We start from the raw sequence: 10188 nt of genomic DNA, 5'->3' as shown, positions 1-10188 counted from the left end.
AATCAAGACTTGAACCCAGGCAGTCTGGCCCCAGGACTCCTGGCGGCCTTCAAACACAGCGTCACGCTTGCTCCTGGTGTGAGGAATAGGACAGAGACCCAACAGAAATGAGGAACCTCTCCTCTCCGCTTGACCTCCGGGATTCTCTCGGGGAGTAATGGGGCTTGGCTAAGCTCAGCCCTTCACTCCTATACTCAGCATCTCTTTATCTGAAGCATGACTGTGCTCAGGTGAGGCATGAATTGTCTGTGGGAACCCCATGTTTCACAGGCACGGCATTGCCTGTTGAGGGAAATTGTCCCCTTCCTTGCCTGGCAGTGGGCAAGGGACCTGGGGCTCTCCATGGAGGGCCTGGAGAAGACAGGCTGCCAAATGTGGGGAATGAACACTCAAGAGCTAGGCTGGCAAACGGTCAGGCACAGGTGGAGGCTGACTCACTAAGGTGAGGGTCTGAGAAAGAAGAAAGTGCTAGCTCTCCTCTGCTTAGCACAGTTATGTGCTGAGCACTTTCCCTGCTTCACTCATTTAATCCTCCTAACAAAGGAGGTTACAAACGTTTTCTGCCTTGCAGTAGAAGTCTTAGAGTCTGGGAGGGTTGACTGTTTTGTCCAAGACCTTGCAGCTTCCGTAAACAGAGAAGGGGAGTCAGTGCTCACCTGAGGCCCAGAGGGAGCCCACCCTACCCGCCTTCCCTTGCCCCGCGTTAGGACCGCTGACGGGGCTGGGCTAAGGGCAGATGTGCCGTGGTCTCTGGAGCGATGGTACAGAACTCAGTGTAGGCTCCTTGCCAGGGCTAGCCAGGACCAGAACGGAAGCAGGAAGCAAGCTGATGTGGCCCATAAGCTGTGGCTGAGTGCACAGGAGTCGAGGGGCCAGGGTTTAGGAGTGTGCCCAAGGCTACAGTCCACGGCTAGGACTTCCGCCCCCAAGACCGGCTGAACAGGCTTCTTGGAGACCAAAGTCTATTTATTTTAATGCATTTGAGCTCTTCTTGGGCAGACCCTTCAAGGATTCCCTGGTGGCTTAGAGGGTAAAGAGTCTGCCTGGAGTGAGGGGAGACTCGGCTTCAATCCCTGGATTGGGAAGATCCCCTGGAGAAGGACATGGCAACCCGCTCCAGTATTCTTGCCTGGAAAAATCCCATGGATGGAGGAGCCTGGCAGGCTACAGTCCGTGGGGCCGCAAAGAGTCGGACATGACTGAGCAACTTCACTTCACTTCACTTGGGCAGACCCTGGTGGACCCCAGCAGGGCAGGCACTCTGTGTTGGGAAACCTGCTAACGGCACTGAACGTGAAGGGCCCCGTACGTAATCAGACACACTACCGCCGCCTGCGGTAGCTTTTACCACTTGGACCATGTGCAACAGAAGGGGCAAGCAGGGATGTGGTGATCTGCTGCTTTGGGTTTGTGGGATAACAGTGTTTGTTCATTTCAAGCATCTGCATGGATTTTCTACACCAGGTAATTGCTGTATAATTTGAGGATAGGCATTGGGTCTTGTTCAGGCCCTCACTTCAGGGCTTTTTCTTATGGTAAGAGTGAAAGTAAGTGTCGGCTGAACGAATAAATCCTACCATGTTTTGCACACATTGGACTTTAATTATGTAACCAGTAGCAAATCAAACCAGGGCTCCATCACATCAGCTGTTCCGGTCCCTGCGTTTCCTTCCATGTTGACAGAGACGGGAAGCTCCGAGCGCACATTTAACGTCTGCTCCATGGATGGAGGGGGTCCTGGCTGAGCTGTCTTTCTGCTGCTCACTGTTCATGGTGAGCCCCACGAGAGCACTCTGAGCGCCTTGCCTGGTTTGCGGCACTGCACTCAGGCTCGGATGCACAGGAAACAGGCCTCTTCTCCCGATTTCTTGAAACCAAACTGAATTTGAGATGCCAAGACTTGTTAAAGCAGTTACTTTTGTTAACTATCTGATAAGCCAGAGGCCTTGTTCTTAGAGAAAAGTTCTCCAAAAAATTTTTTTGTCCCCAGGTCAGCTTAATTTATGACAAGCTACTATATATGAGGTGGCTTCTCTATGCCATGAGCTGCTTTAGAGGCAGAGTTCCCCCTGGAGTAATAGCAAGCACGCCCTAGCAGCTCTCACAGCCCCTCTGTAACTTACCAAGAAAATCCACCGTCCAGCTGCATCAGCCCTTGCCCTGAATAAAACTGGATTTACTTCTAAGAGTTATAGAAATTGAGCAAAGTTAACAAGCATCTGCCATTAAAACTGAATGCTGGGGAAAATGAATGCCCATACGAACGTCCAATTTGTTGCTGCAATCTTTTCTAATTCTGGTCTTAAGTAGCCTAGTTCTCAGATTCACATACTAGGGGTAGAGCTCAGTAAATACAGCAGGGAAGAAGGTTTTGCTCTGAGAGATTGTAGCAACTACTTCCTTAATAAATTAACTGAATCTGTTTTCACAGATGTCTCAACTAACAAATTATTCACGAACTTCCTTCTAGCAAGTTAATGAAAAACTAAATGTTATAAATGTTTGCAAGATTTCCTAAACCTAATATAAATTCTTGATACAATGATTAATGAAGCCTCAGTCTAGCTTTATAAATACAACCTATGATTGCCAAAGGTTGTTCTGAATTTTCCAACAGATTAAAAGCAAAGAAAATGTAACACATAAAGACAATATGTTTTCCTTAATGTGACTGCACAAGAACTATTATCAAAGTACTCATAGGATGCCCCCCAAAGATTTTGTGGTTTGTTACTGAACTATGTTCAAGCAACTTTATATTTTACCTTTTTTTACACGAACTTCTATGAAAAAAAAATAGAGGGGTGGGATGGGGAGGGAGGTGGAAGGGAGGCTCAGGAGAGGGGGGACATCTGTGTGTCTACGGCTGATTCATGTTGATGTTTGCAGAAACCAACACAATACTATAAAATGATTATCCTTCAATTAAAAGTAAATAAATTAAAAAAACAAACAAAAAGCATATGTCTTGGTGCAGCACTGATCCATGATGTAAAAAAAGCCTGCCAGACTAAAACTAAGAAAACCTTATTCAGTTCAGTTCAGTTCAGTCAGTCAGTCGTGTCCGACTCTTTGTGACCCCATGAACCGCAGCACGCCAGGCCTCCCTGTCCATCACCAACTCCTGGAGTTTACTCAAACTCATGTCCATTGAGTCAGTGATGCCATCCAGCCATCTCATCCTCTGTTGTCCCCTTCTCCTCCTGCCCCCAATCCCTCCCAGCATCAGGGTCTTTTCAAATGAGTCAGTTCTTCGCATGAGGTGGCCAAAGTATTGGAGTTTCAGCTTCAGCATCAGTCCTTCCAATGAACACCCAGGACTGATCTCCTTTAGGATGGACTGGTTGGATCTCCTTGCAGTCCAAGGGACTCTCAAGAATCTTCTCCAACACCACAGTTCAAAAGCATCAATTCTTCGGTGCTCAGCTTTCTTTATAGTCCAACTCTCACATCCATACATAACCACTGGAAAAACCATAGCCTTGACCAGACGGAACTTTGTTGCAAAGTAATGTCTCTGCTTTTTAATATGCTGTCTAGGCTGGTCATAACTTTCCTTCCAAGGCATAAGCATCAAACACATAAAATGTAGCTTTCACTTTGGACAATTGAGTAACTAGGATTAGTAGCTTTAGAGACCCATAAACCAACATAATGAATTGAGAGTTTGGGATTAACATACACACACTGCTATGTATAAGATAGACCATCAGCAAGGACCCACTGTGCAGGCCAGGGAACTCTAGGTTATTACAGAATATCCTATATGGGGAAAGAATCTGAAAAAGAATGGATATATGTATACGTATGACTGAATCACGCTCCTGTTCATCTGCAACTTATAAATCAGCTATACTCCAATCTAAAATAAAAATTGAGTTAAAAAACACAGTATGGCCTAATTTTTTCCGCTGAAAACGTGGTTCTTGGGAGTAATCCGTGTGAGTGACTCATCTTGAGGCAGTAACACAGCTGTCTTCCCTAGAGCTGAAGCTGCTCTCATCTCTAAACCCCTCACTTATTTAACAAATGTGTATTTCAGTACCACGCCCTGGCGGGACCGGAGGCCAAGGCCCATGAACAGGAGGGCGTGGCCCGCACGCACTCCCGGGAGCTCCGCCTTCGGGACGCAGTAAGCAGGCCGACCGCCCCCAGACCAGCAGGGCTCCCTGTAGGGCCTGGCGGTGACTGCAGCGGCAGCCCCGCGTCGGTTCCACAGGAGCAGTTTCATCCGTGGTACAGACGGGAGGCGCGCCGCGCATTTGCCAAGTCACGCCGTTGGCTGTGATGGGAGACGTATCCATTTGGGCCTTGGCTGGAATCTGGTACAGTTACCCCTCTGGGAGCATCCATCACATTGGGAGGAGTGCGTGAGACCATCCGAAGCTTTGGGTTTAGACTCCAGAATGGAGACAATGCTGCCTGAAATATGGTAGTCGAGGAGAGGCTCTGAGATTTGGTGAGATGGAGATATAGGTCACAGTGCTGGGAAGCGATCCTGAACCTTGTGAGTGTAAAGAGCAGATGACAACAGAACGCTGCAGCGCTGCCTGCCAAGAATAGAAATAGCATTTACCATGGGCCTGGCAATGCTGTTAGTCTTCTGTATGCACTAATTCCTTAGAACAAAAACCTATGTGATAGCTTTAATCTCCACTTTGCAGATGAAGAAAGTAAGGCGCAGAGGAGGTAAGAAACTTTCTCAACTTGGCACACCTAGTAAATGACCATGATGGGATCTGGAACCGGGCGATTTGACCCCCCGAAACTCATGACCTTAACCATTATGCTACACGACCTCTCCCTAAGAGTCAAAAGCTCTAGAAAGACACCTGTCTGCCACTCAGCGCTCTTTCTCTCCTTCACTGATTGTGATGCACACAATGACAGCCGCCATTGATTTCCGTTGCTCTGCACTCTTGCGGGCTTTTATAGATGAATAAGCTTTCTTCTCTTCTTTCTCCTAGGAAAAGCTCACTGCCCTTATCTGGAGGAGGGAAAAAAAAGGTTGTTCCTACATTCCACTCACTCACTATTAGCTCTGCCCTAACTGCATATTTCTTGGTATTCTTTTCTAAGAATTAGCCTTTTTGACCTTCAAAATCAATACTGTCTTATCCTGAGCAGAGCTCAGAAAATCAACACAGTAGCCAAGTATGGGGCTGTCACTGTCTATGACAGGTGTCCTGACCTTAGCGGTGCCGTGGCCACACAAACGGAATTTGCCCGTGCGGAGAGCAAAGGACTTTGCTCTGAGATAAGAGGGCTAGAATTCTTTTGGCTTTTAAGAAGTGGAATTGTAATATCACCAATAGGTTCAATGGCAGATGAGTTCCAGGTAACCTGAGGTAAGCATCTCTGTGTTTGAATTTGCTGGTTAGCCAGGTACGGGTCCATCCTGACAGCAGTCATCTAAATCTCATAGGCTGACAGTCGTGAAATAATAGCTCCTAGAAGAAAATTAAGGTGCTGTTAAAAAATAGAAATCAGAGTAGAGGTGGGAAGGCACAGACCAGCAGCAGGCCAGTATGGGAGCCCAGTCTCCATCCTTCAGCTCGAAAAACAGGCAAGCTTCCTTAGCAGGACAGCTTTATGGAGTGTTCTGGATTTAGCCCATGATTTTCTAGGAAGAAACTAGACAATATAGAGGAGGGATGAGAAGTGACATTTCTGAGCTCTCTAGTACCAAGAACAAGAGATAGGGCTTTGTCTACTCACCCCTCCAGCACTACTTGTGGCTTTACCACGATTTCCTTAGAAAGTTATCACATGGGACTGTATTGTCATTCAGCCTAAATTACCGCACTGATACTCTGAGACCCTTAATTATGTTCAGGAAAAGTCAACAGTCATATGGGTTTTTAAAAATGAATATTTTATCAATTCAACAGTAAATGTGGAAATGGGAAAGCAATTATATTTTTAATTTCATATTGGTCCTATTTCACATTACCAGAAATTGTATCTAGTTGGAAATTAATTCCTGAGATTTGGTGACTCAGAAGTCCCATATTTTTATGTCCTCCCAAGACTTCATGTTAACACTTATGTCTACATGTTTTAACTGTCTCAGTTGTTATGAGTCTGACTTGATCAGTTACAAAATTTGAGTGTTAACATTGGAAGCAAACTTGGAGAATTCACTGGTTAGAGACCAGAGACCCTGAAAGCTAGGGATAAAATTCAGGTCAGTCATATCAGGGGAAAAAATTTGATGTAAACAAACAAGTTTGAGTATCTGGTCATTGTCTAAGATTAGGCCTATCATACTGGTCAAGTGTGAGACCATCTTTTTTCTCATATAGTTTCTGGGTCCTTTTTCTTTGAGAAATGTAGGTTTCTCATCAAAGCCTAGGCTGTTGTTGACTTGTAACTTTGCACGGACTAAAGGAGAACTGATGGAGCCCAGCTGATGGGCTGCGTGCACACTTGTGCGGGCTCTGTGGTTAGAAGTCAGTGAACAGAACGCACCCCTATGGTCCATGCCCATCCCTGTGGCCTCTGGACTATGGGCTGGGACAGCCAAGGCAGCCTGTCTCCTGTGAGGAATACCTGGGCCTGGTGCAGGTCCTCCACATTTGAATCCAGTTGGCCTACCCACTCAGGCTAACCCTCCACAAAGGAAGCCTGTTCACAAAGCCTTCCGTGTTCTTGGAACACAACGACAACTGCTTGCGTACAGCATCTGAGCAGTCAGCGCCGCGCTGCCAGAAGGCCCTCTTAAGCCCTGTCCAGGTTTTGCAGAATTATGCAATAGAACAATCATACAACTCTACTCTCTTACCTCTGTGGAATTTCTTTTGCTACCATTATTCTTTATCCTGCCATTGGTCTTGAAATAAGAACTGGGACCCTTAAATAGAACTCTTAAAAGAAACTAGCCTTCAAAACTCCATTCCTATATTCTTGCTGTTTTGACTAATGACACAGCTGCTAATAAGATTAGTGACTTCCCTTCTGTTCATTTTCTAGCAGAATTAGTTGCTGCTTTTATACCCTCCGCTGCTAATTTCGCTGGCAAATCTCCGGAGGATTCTAGCCTAATTTTCTGCTACTAGAAGCAGAACTGCCGTTCTAGGAGGTCACCTAACATTATTTAATTCCTTTAGGGGATCTCAAAGAATAAAACCTATAGCAGTAATTCAGACACAAGCATCAAATACAAATTAGGACCAATTTTTCAGACAGGCAAATTGATTGCCTTGAACCAGATAATTACTATTTCCCATAATCCTTGTGCCATAGGGTTGTTGTAAGAAGTAAATTATGTGTATATGTTTATATATTATTAATAATATCATATATAATTTATGTTACTTGGCAATATATTACATTTTACTATATTATGTTGTATATTCAAATATAACCTAGCACTGTGCCTGACATACTGAAATGTAGTAAATATTAAGGTTTTAAAAACAAGTTGGAACAATTTAAGGTTTATAAATATGTCTCTAAGCCATCCTTTGTTTATTTGGAATTTGAAACCTGTAGTCTATGGATTATACAAGCAACTTCCAACTTCTTCTCTCCTGTTATTCCCTTTTCTTCATTTCTCATACTTTGGAAGCACTGTCAGAAGAAATTCTGGAAAAGATAGAGGTGAAGCATTTCGCGTTTCTCCAGACCAGCACTGTCAACGGAATGAGCGATGTCTTGACATGTATGTCTCTCGTCAAGGATAGTGAACACTGGGAACAGGCAAGGTCCGGAACATCCCAGGACGGTAGCTGGGAGGTTAGACTTGGTCTCCCTTTCATCTGAAACCCAAGGAGAGTGCTGAGGAAGGAGGGGCTCAGGGTGAGATCCCAAGAACCGTTCCAGTAAGAAGGAGAAATCCAAACCGTCGAAGGGGATGAAAGTCAAAACCAGAAGACACTGGGCCGGATTGAAGAGAATAGGCTGCCTCGTGGACTTCTGTGTTAAATTTAGAAAAACGTCTCTCTAGAGGTGAGGGCCAACGGTGATTTTCATACAGTGGGGTTTCCCTCAAGGCATTAAAGGCACTGATGAGTCTCTGGCAATACCCTCAACCTGATCGTTGAGTAAGAGACGCTTGAGCTATCAACGAAACAGTAGATTTTTTTTCTGAAGAGAAACACGTATACAGATACAAACACAAAAACACACATTTTTCTCCATTCATGAGCACGGAGCCACAGCTAATTTATGTTGAATGATGCGAGCATTGTGGCAGAAGGGTCATTAACAGCATAAAAGTTCAATAAGGTGATGGCACAACTCAGAACTCAACGCTACCAGACACCACGAAATGACTTGTGATCGACAGAATCGGCTAGGATTGAGAGCACTGCGCGTTAACCAGCCTGCAGACATAACTGTTCGGGAAGCCTTGTAATTGAAGAAAGCAGCGGTCAATGCTGGCTGGTTATAAGGCTTTATTTACATTTGTAATTATTTAGCATCGACTGCACATTATGTGGAAAGATACAGGAAGCTTAAGTGGACACCACAACGAAGTAACATTAGCAACAGCATAACCTGCTGAATGCAATAGAAAGGAAAGAAATGGAGGCAGATCGAGCAGAGCCCACTTGGGTTTTGGCTGAAAATCAATGCTGATCACAGAGCAAGCGCCGAACCTGCACCTTGTGATCAGCATGCTTTCCTGACACTCTTCTGCCTAAACCGCGCTTTAGTCATAGTGTCATGTATCAAAACCCACTGGAGTCTACTATATTTGCTAATAATAATAAATGCCCAACTTTGGAATTGATTCCCCTTTTCTCCTTAATACTGGGCTTCCCTGGTAGCTCAGTTGGTAAAGAATCTGCCTGCAGTGTGGGAGAGACCTAGGTTCGATCCCTGGGTTGGGAAGATCCCCTGGAGAAGGAAAGGCTACCCACTCCAGTATTCTGGAGAATTCTGTGGACTGTAGAGTCCATGGAGTCGCAAAGAGTTGACACGACTGAGCGACTTTCACTTCACTTTCTCCTTAATGAACTAGAGAGGATTCAGGATTATCCTGAGCACAATGCCACCGCCCCTTCCTAAGCTCTCACACACACTCTTGGGTGAGAGAGAGAAGGTGCCTAAGAAATGAGGTCCTTTATGTGACATGAAGGTAAAAACGGGGTGGGAGGGAGACGAGGAAGGGCACCCGCGCTTTGCCTGCTCGCAGGATTTGCCCTCATTTTCTCCTAAATGCTTGCTGCGTCTCCTCTAATCCTGTGGTGCACATTTGTCATTTTTTGACCAACCTGTACCTGAACCCCTTTCCTCTTTGGAGGGACCCCCAGGGATTAAACCAGGGCATAAACTCAACTCCTTCTTGAAGAGGAAGACACCGAAGAGGCACTTTTCTAGTCTCCCCTGTGGTCAGTGCAGACACAAGACGTGAGCCTATCCAGTCTGACCAGCCTGCCCTGGACACGATTCCAAAGGCGGCGACAAGTCGAATCTGGGGCTGCCAGGATGCAGTCTGGCAAGGCCACGAGCAGAGCGACCATGGTCACTGTGGTCTGGTGGCTCAACCCTGCTCCAGGGTCTGCGGCGCTGGGGAGACCACTGGCGGCCTGCGCCAACTGCGGGGGTGTGGCTCTGGAGAGTCCTGCTTGGCGTGCAGCTCATTTCCCTGATTACGTAGCCTCCAAGCCACATTCCCAAACTCTCCTGGAGGTTTTCTGGTCTATCCAGTTGCCTTTAATTAAACAACTTCCTGGTCAAACCAGCCAGTGTTATTTCTGTTATGTGCGATCACAAATCAAACCTTGACTGAAACAAATGACCTTGGGAAACCCTGTTCTGTGTTGCTTTCAAAAGAGTGGAAAAAAATGAGTTCTTGCTGATTATAAAAGGAAGATTAAAATTTTTTTAAATAGATGGGTCAATAACCTCAGATATGCAGATGACACCACCCTTATGGCAGAAAGGGAAGAACTAAAGAGCCTCTTGATGAAAGTGAAAGAGGAAAAAAAAAAAAAAGAAAGTGAATCAGGAGAGTGAAAAAGTTGTATTAAAGCTCAACATTCAGAAAACTAAGATCATGGCATCTGGTCCCATCACTTCATGGCAAATAGATGGGGAAACAGTGGAAACAGTGGCTGACTTAATTTTGGGGGGCTCCAAAATCACTGCAGATGGTGATTGCAGCCATGAAATTAAAAGATGCTTACTCCTTGGAAGGAAAGTTATGACCAACCTAGACAGCATATTAAAAAGCAGAGA

General features: G+C 45.5%; 1 long non-coding RNA gene across 1 annotated transcript; it reads left to right on the top strand.

The window, feature by feature from the left end:
• Window positions 1–4758: 4758 nt before the first annotated feature.
• Window positions 4759–8737, top strand: LOC139033471 (uncharacterized). Its single transcript, XR_011486030.1, has 2 exons — window positions 4759–5348; window positions 7571–8737. It is a non-coding gene; the product is annotated as an uncharacterized lncRNA (long non-coding RNA).
• The last annotated feature ends 1451 nt before the right edge of the window (window positions 8738–10188 follow it).

This window comes from Odocoileus virginianus, unplaced genomic scaffold (genome assembly GCF_023699985.2).
Source record: "Odocoileus virginianus isolate 20LAN1187 ecotype Illinois unplaced genomic scaffold, Ovbor_1.2 Unplaced_Scaffold_8, whole genome shotgun sequence".
Classification (NCBI taxonomy): Eukaryota; Metazoa; Chordata; class Mammalia; order Artiodactyla; family Cervidae; genus Odocoileus; species Odocoileus virginianus.
The sequence above is the reverse complement of the archived record's forward strand: the minus strand, read 5'-3'. Positions and strand labels throughout refer to the sequence as shown.